The 17,223-nt window shown below is 39.7% G+C and overlaps 2 non-coding genes across 2 annotated transcripts; both read right to left on the bottom strand.

Moving 5' to 3' along the window:
• Positions 1–3,755: 3,755 nt before the first annotated feature.
• Positions 3,756–3,863, bottom strand: LOC130970926 (small nucleolar RNA R71). Its single transcript, XR_009082171.1, has one exon. It is a non-coding gene; the product is annotated as a small nucleolar RNA R71 (small nucleolar RNA).
• A 12,733-nt stretch (positions 3,864–16,596) lies between these two features.
• Positions 16,597–16,700, bottom strand: LOC130971908 (small nucleolar RNA R71). Its single transcript, XR_009083109.1, has one exon. It is a non-coding gene; the product is annotated as a small nucleolar RNA R71 (small nucleolar RNA).
• Positions 16,701–17,223: the final 523 nt, after the last annotated feature.

Raw genomic sequence — 17,223 nt, 5'->3', positions numbered from 1 at the left:
AGAACATAAACTAACATAACTAAACAGAATAAAGCATCAACATTAAGGGTGATGATTAGTTGACTCTTGTAGAAAAATGTGGAAAATTTTCTAAATGAATGGATGAAGTAAATTTACACCTTTGATCAAATGATAAGCATATAGCATTACTGGCAGCGACAAGTGAACAGAATAAAGTCTTGTTTCTTTTTCTGCTGCTGCTGAATGCTTACCTTAAGGCCTTCCACTCTAGCCTTTGCAGAGGCAATAACATCCGACAAGGCCATTCGTTTGGCTTCTTTAATTTGCGGGTCTTAACTGAACCATCAAAATAATATACAGCAGAGCAATTTAATTTAGAAAAAAATAGAAAAAAAAGTTGCAGAGAGGTAACACTAAATTATCAATATGTTCCCAAAAGGTTACACAATGATTATTGCAAACACGAAAACTAGATGAGCGATTTCAATTCTAACTAAAAATCACAAAAATAAAATCACGAAAACTATTATTATTATTATTATTTTCTATAATAATGCTTAATTAATTATTATCAGCTATCTAGGAGATTCTGGAATGAAATACAAACCAATCAACAAGCAAATGCAAAGTACTAACCCTTCAAAATTTCCAAGCAAAGCCAATGGAATTAGACCATTTTTTCTTCACAATTAAAGCAAGATTTATATATATAAATTAAATATACTTAATTACCTGCGAGTGCTAGTAGTCTCCAATTTACAACACTTCCTAGTAGCCTTCACCAAGAAGCTTAGACCCACTACCTTCACTCCTGGACATCTATCCATTTTTACTGCCTACAAATGAACAGCATAAGGTTATTTTAGATACTAATAATGGCATTTCGCATAAAATAAATGACTCTATTCCAAACGGATTCTGGCCAAGCATGCTATTGTATTCTCATCTTGGGACGTCTAGTTCTTAGATCATTGGGGGGGCTGGCCTCACGGCCATGCCTAGACCTTGTTCTTATGTATTTTCAACGGTGGAGTTTCTACACACCATAGATTAAGGTGTGGAGCTCTGCTGTACCTCGAGTATTAATGCAATTACTATTGTTCTTCTATTCAATTCAGCTTGTTCTTATTCCAAGATATCACTTGTTCTTCAACTTGATGAATGTGATGATCCGTGACACTCATCATCATTCTCACCTATGAACGTGTGACTGACAACCACCTCCGTTCTACCTTAGATTGGGTGAATATCTCTTGGATTCCTGATACACGACGCATGGTTGATCGCCTGACAACCGAGCGCTCGCCTGACAACCGAGCCAGCCATTCCGTGAGATCAGAGTCTTCGTGGTATAGGCTAGAACTGATGGCGGCATTCAAGAGAATCCGGAAGGTCTAAATCTTGTCTGTGGTATTCTGAGTAGGATTCAATGATTGAATGACTGTGACGTGCTTCAAACTCGCGATTGTGGGGCGTTAGTGACAGACGCAAAAGAATCACTGGATTCTATTCCGACATGATCGAGAACCGACAGCTGGATAGCCGTGCCGTGACAGGGTGCGTTGAACATTTCCACTGAGAGGATGGGAGGTAGCCACTGACAACGGTGAAACCCTTGCATAATGCTTGCCATGGAAAGGAGTAAGAAGGATTGGATGAAGACAGTAGGAAAGCAGAGAGACGAAAGGGACAAAGCATCTTCATACGCTTATCTGAATCTCTCACCAATGAAATACATAAGTATCTCTATCCTTATCTTTATGTTTATTCATATATCACCCATAACCATTTGAGTCTGCCTGACTGAGATTTACAAGGTGACCATAGCTTGCTTCATACCAACAATCTCTGTGGGATCGACCCTTACTCGCGTAAGGTTTATTACTTGGACGACCCAGTGCACTTGCTGGTTAGTTGTGCGAAGTTGTGTTTATGCCATGGTATTGAGCACCAAGTCCTTGGGGCCATTACTAGGGATTATTTGAGTTGTGAAAAGAAGTGATCACAATTTCGCATGCCAAGTTTTTGGCGCCGTTGCCGGGGATTGTTTCGAGTATGGACAACTGACGGTTCATCTTGTTGCTTAGATTAGGTATTTTTCAGAGTTCTTAAGAATGAATTCTAGTGTTTCAAAGTGATGATCTTATCATCACCAAAGCTGATTGATTCTCATCAATTTAGCTCTTGAATGCAATGTCCTGCTGAAGCTTGGCTATCCATGTCTAATTCCTTTAGACTGAAGCTTTAGACTAACATTGCATGATTCCTGAAATTCTCATTAAGAATTTTGATACCTTTATTTTCTTTTCCACTTAATTTTCGAAAAAAAAAACCAAAAAAAAATTACAAAATCATAAAAACCAAAAACATTTTATGTTTCTTGTTTGAGTCTAGTGTCTAATTTTAAGTTTGGTGTCTTGCATGCATTGTTTATTTGATCTTGGTTCTGTTTTCAAGTCAATAATACAGGGAACTGAAGATTCAGTACATGCAGCAGAGGAATTATACAGAAAAAGCTGGGCGTTCAAAACGCCCAGTGAAGAAGGACAGACTGGCGTTTAAACGCCAGCCAGGGTGCCTGGTTGGGCGTTTAACGCCCAAAAAGGTAGAGCATTGGGCGTTAAACGCCAGAATGTGCACCATTCTGGGCGTTTAACGCCAGGATGGCACAAGAGGGAAGATTCTGTTTTTAATGCAAATTTTTTTCAAGTTTTTAAAGTTTTTCAAAATCAAATCTTTTTCAATTCATATCTTTTCAATCAAATCTTTTTCAAAATCAATTTCTTTCCTTTTTCAAAAATACTTGCTATCAATTAATGGTTTGATTCAACATTTCAAGTATGTTGCCTTTTCTGTTGAGAAAGGTTTAATGTTTGAATCATATCTTTTCTTGTTAGGCAAGTCATTAATTTTTAAAATCAAATCTTTTTAAAATTGTTTTTCAAATCATATCTTTTTCAAAAATCACTTGATTTCTTTTCCACTTTTAGTTTTCGAAAATCAATTCAAGTTTTTCAAAATGTATTTTAAAATCTTTTTAACTTAATTTTCGAAAAAAAATCTCTTCCCCTCTTCTCACATCCTTCTATTTATGGAGTACCACTCCTCCTCAATGCACAATTCGAACTCTATCTCACTAAGTTCAAATTCTTCTACCTCTTCCTTCTATTTTTCTTTTCCTCTGACACCTCAAGGAATCTCTATACTGTGACATAGAGGATTCCATATTTTCTTGTTCTATTCTCTTTCATATGAGCAGGAACAAAGACAAGGGCATTCTTGTTGAGGCTGACCCTGAACCTGAAAGGACCTTGAAGCGAAAGCTAAGAGAAGCTAAGGTACAACTCTCTGTAGAGGACCTAACAGAAATCTTCAAAGAAGAAGAACCCATGGCAGCCGAAAACAACAACAATGCTAACAATGCAAGGAAGGTGCTGGGTGACTTTACTGCACCTACTCCCGACTTCTATGGGAGAAGCATCTCTATCCCTGCCATTGGAGCAAACAACTTTGAGCTTAAGCCTCAATTAGTTTCTCTAATGCAACAGAATTGCAAGTTCCATGGACTTCCATTGGAAGATCCTCATCAGTTCTTAGCTAAATTCTTGCAAATCTGTGACACTGTCAAGACTAATGGGGTTGACCCTGAGGTCTACAGACTTATGCTATTCCCCTTTGCTGTAAGAGACAGAGCTAGGACATGGTTGGACTCACAACCTAAAGAAAGCCTGAACTCTTGGGAGAAGCTAGTCAATGCCTTCTTGGCAAAGTTCTTTCCACCTCAAAAATTGAGTAAGCTTAGAGTGGAAGTCCAAACCTTCAGACAGAAGGAAGGAGAATCCCTCTATGAAGCTTGGGAAAGATACAAACAATTGATCAAAAAATGTCCTTCTGACATGCTTTCTGAATGGAGCATCATAGGTATTTTCTATGATGGTCTCTCTGAACTATCCAAGATGTCTCTGGATAGCTCTGCTGGAGGATCTCTTCATCTGAAGAAGACGCCTACAGAAGCTCAAAAACTCATTAAAATGGTTGCAAATAACCAATTCATGTATACTTCTGACAGGAATCCTGTGAACAATGGGACAAGTCAGAAAAAAGGAGTTCTTGAGATTGATACTATGAATGCCATACTGGCTCAGAATAAGATATTAACTCAGCAAGTCAATTTGATTTCTCAAAGTCTGTCTGGAATGCAAGCTGCACCAGGCAGTACTAAGGACGCTTCATCTAAAGAAGAAGCTTATGATCCTGAGAACCCTTCAATGGAAGAGGTGAATTACATGGGAGAACCCTATAGAAACACCTATAATTCTTCATGGAGAAATCACCCAAATTTCTCATGGAAGGATCAACAGAAACCTCAACAAGGTTTCAACAACAATAATGGTGGAAGAAACAGATTTAGCAATGGCAAGCCTTTTCCATTATCTTCTCAGCAACAGACAAAGAGTTCTAAGCAGAACCACTCTGACTTAGCAACCATGGTCTCTGATCTAATCAAAACCACTCAAAGTTTCATGACTGAAACAAGGTCCTCCATTAGAAACTTGGAGGCACAAGTGGGACAGCTGAGCAAGAAAATTACTGAACTCCCTCCTAGTACTCTTCCAAGCAATACAGAAGAAAATCCAAAAGGAGAGTGCAAGGCCATCAACATGGCCGAATTTGGAGAGGAAGGAGAGGCAGTGAACGCCACTGAGGAAGACCTCAATGGGAGTCCACTGGCCTCCAATGTCCCTAATAAGGAACCATGGGAATCTGAGGCTCACATTGAGACCATAGAGATTCCATTGGACTTACTTCTGCCATTCATGAGCTCTGATGAGTATTCTTCCTCTGAAGAGGATGAGTATGTCACTGAAGAGCAAGTTGCTAAATACCTTGGAGCAATCATGAAGCTAAATGACAAGTTATTTGGTAATGAGACTTGGGAGGATGAACCCCCTTTGCTCACCAAGGAACTGGATGACTTGTCTAGGCAGAAATTACCTCAAAAAGACAAGATCCTGGGAAGTTTTCATTACCTTGTACCATAGGCACCATGACCTTCAAGAAGGCTCTGTGTGACTTAGGGTCAAGTGTAAGCCTCATGCCTCTCTCTGTAATGGAGAAGTTAGGGATCTTTGAGGTACAAGCTGCAAGAATCTCACTAGAGATGGCAGACAATTCAAAGAAACAAGCCTATGGACTTGTAGAGAATGTTCTGGTAAAAGTTGAAGACCATTACATCCCTACTGATTTCATAGTCCTAGAGACTGGGAAGTGCAAGGATGAATCCATCATCCTTGGCAGACCCTTCCTAGCCACAGCAAGGGCTGTGATTGATGTGGACAGAGGAGAATTGATCATTTAAGTGAATGAAGAATCCTTTGTGTTTAAGGCTCAAGGATATCCCTCTGTCATCATGGAGAGGAAGCATGAAGAGCTTCTCTCAAAACAGAGTCAAACAGAGCCCCCACAGTCAAACTCTAAGTTTGGTGTTGGGAGGCCACAACCAAACTCTAAGTTTGGTGTTGAACCCCCACATTCAAACTCTAAGTTTGGTGTTGGGAGGTTCCAACATTGCTCTGAGTATCTGTGAGGCTCCATGAGAGCCCTCTGTCAAGCTACTGACATTAAAGAAGCGCTTGTTGGGAGGTAACCCAATGTTATATTTTATCTATTTTTCTTTGTTATTTTATGTTTTCTGTAGGTTGATGATCATGAGAAGTCACAAAACAAATTGAAAAAGCAAAAACAGAATAAAAATAGGAAGAAAAACAGCACACCCTGGAGGAAGATCTTGCTGGCGTTTAAACGCCAGTAAGGGTAGCAGTTGGGCGTTTAACGCCCAGTCTGGCACCATTCTGGGCGTTTAACACCAGAAAGGGGCACCAGACTGGCGTTAAACGCCAGAAAAGGGCAAGAAGCTGGCGTTAAACGCCAGAAATGGGCACCAGCCCGGTGTTTAACGCCAAAATTGGCACATAATGCATTTTTGCACGCCACTTGGTGCAGGGATGTCTTTTCCTTGACACCTCAGGATCTGTGGACCCCACAGGATCCCCACCTACCCACCACCCTCTCTCTTCTTCACCCATTCACCAATCACCTCTACCACTCTTCCCCAAAAACCCCTCACCTATCAAATCCCACTATTCTCTTCACCACTCACATCCATCCTTCATAAAACCCCACCTACCTCACCATTCAAAATTCAAACCACTTTCCCACCCAAACCCACCCATAATGGCCGAACCCTACCCCTCTCTTCACCCTTATATAAACCCATCTTCACTCCCTCATTTTCACACACCCTAAACACTACTTCTTCCCCTTTTGGCCGAACCACAAAGCCCTCTCCCTCTCCTCCATTTCTTCTTCTTCTACTCTCGTCTTTCTTCTTTTGCTCGAGGACGAACAAACCTTTTAAGTTTGGTGTGGTAAAAGCATTGCTTTTTGTTTTTCCATAACCATTTATGGCATCCAAGGCCGGAGAAACCTCTAGAAAGAGGAAAGGGAAGGCAAAAGCCTCCTCCTCCGAGTCATGGGAGATGGAGAGATTCATCTCAAGGATGCATGAAGACCACTTCTATGAAGTTGTGGCCTTGAAGAAGGTGATCCCCGAGATCCCTTTCAAACTCAAAAAGGGTCAACTTTGATTAAAGGTTGGACCAAGTCCTCACAGTCATTTGTGAAGAGGGCGCTCAATGGAAGAGAAACTCAAGAAGGAAGCCGGTTCAACTGAGAAGGCATGACCTCAAGCCCATCACTAAGGAAAGGATGGAGCAACCATGAGGAAATTCCTCCTCATGAAGTCCCTGAGATGCCTCAAGGGATGCACTTTCCTCCACAAAACTATTGGGAGCAAATTAACACCTCCCTAGGAGAATTGAGTTCCAACATGGGACAACTAAGGGTGGAGCACCAAGAACACTCCATTCTCCTCCATGAAATTAGAGAAGATCAAAGAATCATGAGAGAGGAGCAACAAAGGCAAGGAAGAGACATTGAGGAGCTCAAGCACTCCATAAGACCTTCAAGAGGAAGAACAAGCCGCCATCACTAAGGTGGACCCGTTCTTTAATCTCCTTGTCCTTCACTTTCCTGTTTTTCAAAAATTATGCTTTATGTTTATCCATGTTTGTGTCTTATGATCATTAGTATCTTAGTGTCTATGCCTTAAAGTTATGAATGTCCTATGAATCCATCACCTTTCTGAAGAAAAATGTTCTTAATTGAAAAAGAGAAGAATTGCATGAATTTCAGATTTTATAACAGATTAATTATTTTGATGTGGTGGCAATGCTTTTGTTTTCTGAATGTATGCTTAAACAGTGCATATGTCTTTTGAATTTGTGGTTCATGAATGTTAAAGTTGTTGGCTCTTGAAAGAATGATGAAAAAGGAGACATGTTACTGAGGATCTGAAAAATCACAAAAATGATTCTTGAAGCAAGAAAAAGCAGTGAATACAAAAAAAGGAAGCAAGCGAAAAAAAAGGAGAAAAACGAAAAAAAATATAGAAGAGAAAAAGAAAAAGTAAGCAGAAAAAGCCAATAGCCCTTTAAACCAAAAGGCAAGGGTAGAAATAAAGTTGTGATCCAAGACAAAAGAGTGTGCTTAAGAACCCTGGACACCTCTAATTGGGGACTCTAGCAAAGCTGAGTCACAATCTGAAAAGGTTCACCCAATCATGTGTCTGTGGCATGTATGTATCCGGTGGTAATACTGGAAGACAAAGTGCTTTGGGCCACGGCCAAGACTCATAAAGTAGCTGTGTTCAAGAATCATCATACTTAACTAGGAGAATCAATAACACTATCTGGATTCTGAGTTCCTAAAGAAGCCAATCATTCTAAATTTCAAAGGATAAAGTGAGATGCCAAAACTATTCAGAGGCAAAAAGCTAAAAGCCCCGCTCATCTAATTAATATTGATCTTCATAGATGTTTTTGGAATTCATTGCATATTCTCTTCTCTTTATCTTATTTGATTTTCAGTTGCTTGGGGACAAGCAACAATTTAAGTTTTGTGTTGTGATGAGCGGATAATTTGTACGCTTTTTGGCATTGTTTTTAGTATGTTTTTAGTATATTTAGTTGAGTTTTTAGTATATTTTTATTAGTTTTTAGTTAAAATACACTTTTCTGGACTTTACTATGAGTTTGTGTATTTTTCTGTGATTTCAGGTATTTTCTGGCTGAAATTGAGGGACCTGAGCAAAAATCTGATTCAGAGACTGAAAAGGACTGCAGATGCTGTTGGATTCTGACCTCCCTGCACTCGAAGTAGATTTTCTGGAGCTACAGAAGCCCAATTGGCGCGCTCTCAACGGCGTTGGAAAGTAGACATCCTGGGCTTTCCAGCAATATATAATAGTCCATACTTTGCCCAAGATTTGATGGCCCAAACCAGCGTTCAAAGTCACCTTTAGAATTCCCAGCGTTAAACGCTGGAACTGGCACCAAAGTGGGAGTTAAACGCCCAGACTGGCATAAAAGCTGGCGTTTAACTCCAAGAAGAGTCTCTACACGAAAATGCTTCAATGCTCAGCCCAAGCACACACCATGTGGGCCCGGAAGTGGATTTTTATGTCATTTACTCATCTTTGTAATTCTTAAGCTACTAGTTCCCTATAAATAGGACCTTTTGCTATTGTATTCTCATCTTGGGACGTCTAGTTCTTAGATCATTGGGGGGGCTGGCCTCACGGCCATGCCTAGACCTTGTTCTTATGTATTTTCAATGGTGGAGTTTCTACACACCATAGATTAAGGTGTGGAGCTCTGCTGTATCTCGAGTATTAATGCAATTACTATTGTTCTTCTATTCAATTCAGCTTGTTCTTATTCCAAGATATCACTTGTTCTTCAACTTGATGAATGTGATGATCCGTGACACTCATCATCATTCTCACCTATGAACGTGTGACTGACAACCACCTCCGTTCTACCTTAGATTGGGTGAATATCTCTTGGATTCCTGATACACGACGCATGGTTGATCGCCTGACAACCGAGCGCTCGCCTGACAACCGAGCCAGCCATTCCGTGAGATCAGAGTCATCATGGTATAGGCTAGAACTAATGGCGGCATTCAAGAGAATCCGGAAGGTCTAAACCTTGTCTGTGGTATTCTGAGTAGGATTCAATGATTGAATGACTGTGACGTGCTTCAAACTCGCGATTGTGGGGCGTTAGTGACAGACGCAAAAGAATCACTGGATTCTATTCCGACATGATCGAGAACCGACAGCTGGATAGCCGTGCCGTGACAGGGTGCGTTGAACATTTCCACTGAGAGGATGGGAGGTAGCCACTGACAACGATGAAACCTTTGCATAATGCTTGCCATGGAAAGGAGTAAGAAGGATTGGATGAAGACAGTAGGAAAGCAGAGAGACGGAAGGGACAAAGCATCTTCATACGCTTATCTGAAGCTCTCACCAATGAAATACATAAGTATCTCTATCCTTATCTTTATGTTTTATTCATATATCACCCATAACCATTTGATTCTGCCTGACTGAGATTTACAAGGTGACCATAGCTTGCTTCATACCAACAATCTCCGTGGGATCGACCCTTACTCGCGTAAGGTTTATTACTTGGATGACCCAGTGCACTTGCTGGTTAGTTGTGCGAAGTTGTGTTTATGCCATGGTATTGAGCACCAAGTCTTTGGGGCCATTACTAGGGATTATTTGAGTTGTGAAAAGAAGTGATCACAATTTCGCATTCCATAAGCTTTTGTGGATAATTTTCTTGGCCCTTTGTTGCTTCTTAGCAACTTTTATTTTGAAAAACAAACTCTTTAAACTCTTGGGCTGTCCCTCCGGCATCCTTTAATGTTTTTAATTTGAAGGATGTGTTTTACTGATACCTCAATCAAACCTTTTATTTGATTTTTGGAGGTTTGTTCCTTCATTGCTCTTTTATCCTTGTGATTATGAGAGGTTTGGTATTTCCTAATCCGACCTCTTTTTGAATGGTAGCGTGGGTTTCCTACCCTTTGACGAATCTTTGCTTTGGCGAAGTTATCCTTGTGGCTTGGTGTCCCCGCTTTTTAGCAACTTATCCGATAACTTTTTAGTGTTCTTTACGTAGAACCTTTTTAGTTTGCTCGGACGACTTTTGTAGCCTTGTTTTGAGGTCGCGTCTATTTTGAGCAAAGCTGTACCCTTTTGAGAACTTTTGAGCCTTGTTTTGAGGTCGTGACCTAGGCTGACGTCGACATATATTGCTTTGTTATTTGGGCTTTTTAGTCATATTCCAACAACTTTTTAGGTAGTGTTCCGAGGAGAAACCTTTTCTTTATAGTTTGTTTGGAAGACTTTTTAGCGCCACTTTGACTTGTGCTTTCGCTTTTTAAGCAGTGTCTTTTTTCACGACTTGTACCTTTCAGCGAAGCACTTCTGGTCTTTTTTTTGTCCCGTTTTAGTGATCCTTTTATGTCGGTCCGACTTCTCTATCGGGCCTTCTCGAGTTAATTTTAGTAATTCCATTTCTAGTCAGACCTCGTCAGGTCGCTTTATATGGGTTACTTTTTATAACTCCTTGCATTAATCCGAGCTTTATCGCTTCACCTTGCCGACCTCTTTATGATCAGGCGATGAATTTTGCTTTTTAACGTAAATTAATACATCTTGGTAGGAAACGTTTTAGGGAACTGATGACTTTCATTCAAATAATAATGAAGAATAAAAATATAAATAAAAATGTATACATGCGAGTGCTTACCCTTCTAGGTCGGGTAGTTTTCTAGATCTCGGTCTGGCGCTTTATTAAAAAACCTATTTTAGGAAAAAGAGTGCGCCTTGACCTAAGATCTTTACTATTTTCTTGCTATAGTATCTTATTAGGTTACAGGCATGCCATGACCTTGGTAACTCCCGCCCTTCGAGATTAGCCACCTTGCAGTAACCTTTCCCCAGTACTTCTGTAACTCAATATCATCCTTTCCAGTTGGCTGCTAGCTTCCCTTCTCCCGACCAACCTGTTCCGATATCATTTTGGATTATGATGAGATCGTTGGTGGCAAAGCTTCGCTGGACTACCTTCCGATTATACCTCAGCCATTCGACGCTTTAAGGCTTTCTCTCTGATCCGAACTCTTTCTCGGACTTCTAGAAGTAGGTCGTGCTCTTCCTTTTGAGCTTGGGAGTTGGTGTCTTCGTGGTAGAGAATCACTCTAAGGGATCCTTCTTCTATTTCCACAGGAATCATTGCCTCCATTCTGTAAGCGATTCGGAATGGTGATTCTCCGGTGGTGGAGTATGGCGTTGTCCGATATGCCCAGAGGACCTGCGGGAGCTCGTCTGCCCAAGCTCCCTTGGCGTCTTGTAATCTCTGTTTTAACCCGGCCAGTATGACTTTGTTGGCGGCTTCCGCTTGTCTATTGGCTTGTGGGTGCTCGACAGAGGTGAACTGTGCTTGATTTTCAAATCGGCTACCAGGTTTCTAAAGCCCGTGTCGGTGAACTGAGTGCCATTGTCTATGGTAATGGAGCATGGGACCCCAAACCTTGTGACAATGTTTTTGTACAGGAACTTCCGACTTCTTTGGCCGGTAGCAGTGGCTAAAGGTTCAACCTCAATCCATTTTGTGAAATAGTCTATACCTATAATAAAGAATTTGACTTGTTTTGACCCCTAGGGGAAGGGTCCGAGGAGGTCGAGCCCCCATTTTGCAAATGGCCAGGGTGAAGTAACGCAGATGAGCTCCTCAGGTGGAGCTATATGGAAGTTAGCGTGCTTCTGACATGGTGGGCATGTCTTGACAAACTCTGTCGCTTCCTTTGACAATGTCGGCCAGAAAAACCCAACTCAAAGTACCTTTTTGGAAAGAGCTCGTGCTCCAAGATAGTTACCGCACATGCCGCTGTGAACTTCCTCCAAGACTTCCCTTGTTGCGGAGGTTGGGACGCATTTTAGGAGGGGGTGTGGATATCCCTCTTATATATAAGACATTTTTGAGTATGGTGTAGTACTGTGCTTCCCATACTAGTCTTTTTGCTTTCTTTTTATCTGCGGGTAGTGTTTCAGACTTAAGGTAGTTGATTTTGGGAGCCATCCATCCTTGATCCTGACCTGATATGGTTAGGACCTTTTCTTCTTCCAAGATTGATGGGCTTTGCAGTGTTTCTTGGATGAAGCTTCTATTATTCCCCCTAGTTTGGTGCTGGCTAGTTTTGAAAGTGCATCAGCTCGGTCATTCTGCTCCCAAGGCATATGTTGGACCATGTATCCCCAAAATTCTTCTCCCAAAATTTTGGTTTTATCTAGGTATTTTTTCATGGTGGGATCCTTAGTTTGATAGCTCCCTTCTATTTGTGAGGAGATTACATGTGAGTCACAGAAGATGGTGAGCTTCTGAACTCCCACCTCCCTAGCCAGCCTCAAACTGGCCAGTAGTGCCTCATATTTAGCTTGATTATTTAAGGCGGGGAATTCAAATTTCAATGATAGCTTGATTTGGGTTCCTTGATCACTTTCTATAATTACATCCGCGTCACTCTCGGTTTTGTTCGAGGAGCCGTCCACGTAGAGATTCATTTTGTGGGGGTACCTGGGGTGTCAGTGTACTCGGCAATAAAATCAGCCAGATACTATGATTTGATGGCTGTCCGAGCTTCGTAATGAAGGTAAAATTCGGATAACTCGACTGCCCACTGTAGGATTCTTCAAGTCTATTTTCTGTAAGATGCCTTTTATGGGCTGGTTGGTCCGAACTCTGATAGTGTGAGCTTGAAAGTATGGACGGAGTCATCGAGAAGTGAGTATAAGGGCGTGGGCGTAGTTGATGAGCGGATAATTTATACGCTTTTTGGCATTGTTTTTAGGTAGTTTTTAGTAAGTATAAGCTACTTTTAGGGATGTTTTCATTAGTTTTTATGTTAAATTCACATTTCTGGACTTTACTATGAGTTTGTGTGTTTTTCTGGGATTTCAGGTAAATTCTGACTGAAATTGAGGGATTTGAGCAAAACTCTGAAAAAGGCTGACAAAAGGACTGCTGATGCTGTTGGAATCTGACCTCCCTGCACTCGAAATGGATTTTCTGGAGCTACAGAACTTCAAATGGCGCGCTCTCAACGGCGTTGGAAAGTAGACATCCAGGGCTTTCCAGCAATATATAATAGTCCATACTTTATTCGGAAATTGACGACGTAACTTGGCGTTGAACGCCAAGTTCATGCTGCTGTCTGGAGTTAAACGCCAGAAAAACGTCATGATCCGGAGTTGAACGCCCAAAACACGTCATAACTCGGAGTTCAACTCCAAGAGAAGCCTCAGCTCGTGGATTGATCAAGCTCAGCCCAAGCATACACCAAGTGGGCCCCGAAAGTGGATTTATGCATCAATTACTTACTCATGTAAACCCTAGGAGCTAGTTTATTATAAATAGAACATTTAACTATTGTATTAGATGTCTTTGATCATTCGGTCTTGTGACCACATGGGGGCTGGCCATACGGCCATGCCTGAACCTTTTACTTATGTATTTTCAACGGTGGAGTTTCTGCACACCATAGATTAAGGGTGTGGAGCTCTGCTGTACCTCAAGTATTAATGCAATTCTATTTTCTTTTATTCAATTCCATCTTATTCTTATTCCAAGATATTCATTCGCACCCAAGAACATGATGAATGTGATGATTATATGACCCTCATTATCATTCTCACTTATGAACGCACGTGATTGACAACCACTTCCGTTCTACATGCAACCGAGCTTGAATGTATATCTCTTAGATTCCCCAACAGAATCTTCGTGGTATAAGCTAGATAGATGGCGGCATTTATGAGGATCCGGAAAGTCTCACCTTGTCTGTGGTATTCCGAGTAGGATCCTGTGAATCCGGAAAGTCTAACCTTGTCTGTGGTATTCCGAGTAGGATTCCGGTAATGAATGACTGTGACGTGCTTCAGACTTGCAAGTGCTGGGCGTTAGTGACAAACGCAAAAGAATCAAGGGATTCTATTCCGGTAGGCGCGGGAACCAACCAGTGATTAGCCGTGCTGTGACAGAGCGCGTGAGCGTAGTTTTCACTGCGAGGATGGGATGTAGCCTTCGGCCAGGTGATGCCTGCAGACGATTAGCCATGCGAGTGACAGCCGCAGAGGACCATTTTCCCGAGAGGATTGAAAGTAGCCATCGTCGAATGGTGAACCCCTATACACAGCTTGCCATGGAAAGGAGTAAGAAGGATTGAGTTGAAGCAGGAGAATGGCAGGCGTCCTTGAGCATATAGTATCTCCATTCGCTTGTCTGAAATTCTCACCAATGAATCTGCATAAGTATTCTATCCCTTTTATTATTTCTCTTTTTATTATTAATTTTCGAAACCATAAACAATTATTATCTGCCTAACTGAGATTTACAAGGTGACCATAGCTTGCTTCATACCAACAATCTCTGTGGGATCGACCCTTACTCACGTAAGGTTTATTACTTGGACGACCCAGTACACTTGCTGGTTAGTTGAACGGAGTTGTGTCCACTCGTGCCAATTTCAAATTCCATAATTTTACAAAGAGTACAACTTAAAGAATAAGGATCACAATTTCGTCCACCAAGTTTTTGGCGCCGTTGCCGGGGATTGTTCGAGTATGGACAACTGACGGTTCATCTTGTTGCTCAGATTAGGTAATTTTCTTTTCAAAAATCTTTTTCAAAATTTTTCTTTTATTTTTCGTTTTTCTAAACTTTATTTTCGAAAAAATTTTATAAAAATACAAAAAAATCATAAAATCATAAAAATAAAAAATATTTTGTGTTTCTTGCTTGAGTCTTGAGTCAATTTTTAGGTTTGGTGTCAAATGCATGCTTTAAAAATCTTTTCTTGCATTTTTCGAAAATCCCATGCATTCATAGTGTTCTTCATGATCTTCAAGTTGTTCTTGATAAGTCCTCTTGTTTGATCTTGATGATTTCTTGTTTTGTGTTGTTTGTTGTTTTTCATATGCATTTTTTGTTTGTTAGAATCCATGCATTAAAGATTTCTAAGTTTGGTGTCTTGCATGTTTTCTTTGCATCAAAAATTTTTCAAAATGATGTTCTTGATGTTCATCATGATCTTCAAAGTGTTCTTGGTGTTCATCTTGACATTCATATTATTCTTGGATGCATCATGTGTTTTGATCCAAAATTTTCATGTTTTGGGTCATTTTTATGTTTTTCTCTCTCATCATTAAAAATTCAAAAAATATCTTTTCCTTAATTTTCTCCAAATTTTCGAAATTTTGGGTTGACTTGGTCAAAAAATTTTAAAAATTAGTTGTTTCTTACAAGTCAAGTCAAAATTTCAAATTTAAAAATCTTATCTTTTTAAAAATCTTTTTCAAAAATCATATCTTTTTCATTTTTTTTTATAATTTTCGAAAATTTCAAAAAAATATTTTTTCTTTCAAATTATTTTCAAAATCTTTTTCTTATCTTTACATCTAATTTCCGAAAATTCACTAATAATTAATGTGATTGGTTCAAAAATTTGAAGTTTGTTACTTTCTTGTTAAGAAAGGTTCAATCTTTAAATTCTAAAATCTTATCTTGTAGTTTCTTGTTAGTGAAGTAAATAATTTTATAATTTTTGAATTAAATCTTTTTATCTTTTATTTTATCTTTTTCAAAAAAAATTTATCTTTTTCAAAATTTGATTTCAAAATATCTTATCTAACTTAATATCTTCTTATCTTTTTCAATTTTGATTTCAAATCTTTTTCAATCAACTAACTAACTTTTTGTTTGTTTCTTATCTTTTTCAAAACCACCTAACTAATTCTCCCTTTTCTATTTTCGAAAATATCTCTCTCTTTTTCAAAAATTATTTTTAATTAACTAATTGTTTCATGTTTTAATTTTAATTACAACTTATCTCTAATTTTCGAAAATCACTAACCCCTTTTCAAAATTATTTTCGAAATTTCTCTTCTCCTTTCTTCTTCTATTTAATTATTTAATTACTAACACTTCTCTTCACCTCTCTTCATCCAAAATTCCGAATCTCCTTCTTCATTCTTCTACCCCTTTCTTTTTCTACTAACATAAAGGAATCTCTATACTGTGACATAGAGGATTCCTCTTCTTTTCTTGTTGTCTTCTCTTTCATATGAGCAGGAACAAGGATAAAGGCACTCTTGTTGAAATTGATCCAGAACCTGAAAGGACTCTGAAGAGAAAATTAAGAGAAGCTAAATTACAACAATACAGAAACAACCTTTCAGAAATTTTCGAACAAGAGAAGGAGATGACAGCCGAAAATAATAATAATAATGCAAGGAGAATGCTTGGTGACTTCACAAAGCCAACGTCCAAGTTTGATGGAAGAAGCATCTCCATTCCTGCCATTGGAGCCAATAACTTTGAGCTGAAACCTCAGCTAGTTGCATTAATGCAACAAAACTGCAAGTTTTATGGACTTCCATCTGAAGATCCTTATCAGTTTTTAACTGAGTTCTTGCAGATCTGTGAGACTGTAAAGACGAATAGAGTAGATCCTGAAGTCTACAGACTCATGCTTTTTCCTTTTGCTGTAAGAGACAGAGCTAGAATATGGTTGGATTCACAACCTAAGGATAGCCTGGACTCCTGGGATAAGCTAGTCACTGCCTTCTTGGATAAATTCTTTCCTCCTCAAAAGTTGAGCAAGCTGAGAGTGGATGTTCAAACCTTCAAACAAAAAGATGGTGAATCCCTCTATGAAGCTTGGGAAAGATACAAGCAGCTGACCAAAAAATGTCCATCTGACATGTTCTCAGAATGGACCATATTAGATACATTCTATTATGGTCTCTCTGAATTTTCGAAAATGTCATTGGACCATTCTGCAGGTGGATCTATTCATCTGAAGAAAACGCCTGAAGAGGCTCAAGAACTCATTGACATGGTTGCAAATAACCAGTTCATGTACACTTCTGAGAGGAATTCCGTGAACAATGGGATACCTCAGAAGAAATGAGTTCTTGAAATTGATACTCTGAATGCCATATTGGCTCAGAACAAAGTGTTGACTCAACAGGTCAACATGATCTCTCAAAATCTGAATGGATTGCAATATGCATCCAACAGTACTAGAGAGGCAGCTTCTGAAGAAGCTTATGATCCTGAGAACCCTACCATGGCAGAGGTTAATTACATGGGTGAACCTTATGGAAACACCTATAACTCATCATGGAGAAATCATCCAAATTTCTCATGGAAGGATCAACAAAAACCTCAACAAGGTTTTAACAATGGTGGACGCAACAGGCTGGGCAATAGCAAGCCATATCCA

This window comes from Arachis stenosperma, chromosome 3 (genome assembly GCF_014773155.1).
Source record: "Arachis stenosperma cultivar V10309 chromosome 3, arast.V10309.gnm1.PFL2, whole genome shotgun sequence".
Classification (NCBI taxonomy): domain Eukaryota; kingdom Viridiplantae; phylum Streptophyta; class Magnoliopsida; order Fabales; family Fabaceae; genus Arachis; species Arachis stenosperma.
The sequence above is the reverse complement of the archived record's forward strand: the minus strand, read 5'-3'. Positions and strand labels throughout refer to the sequence as shown.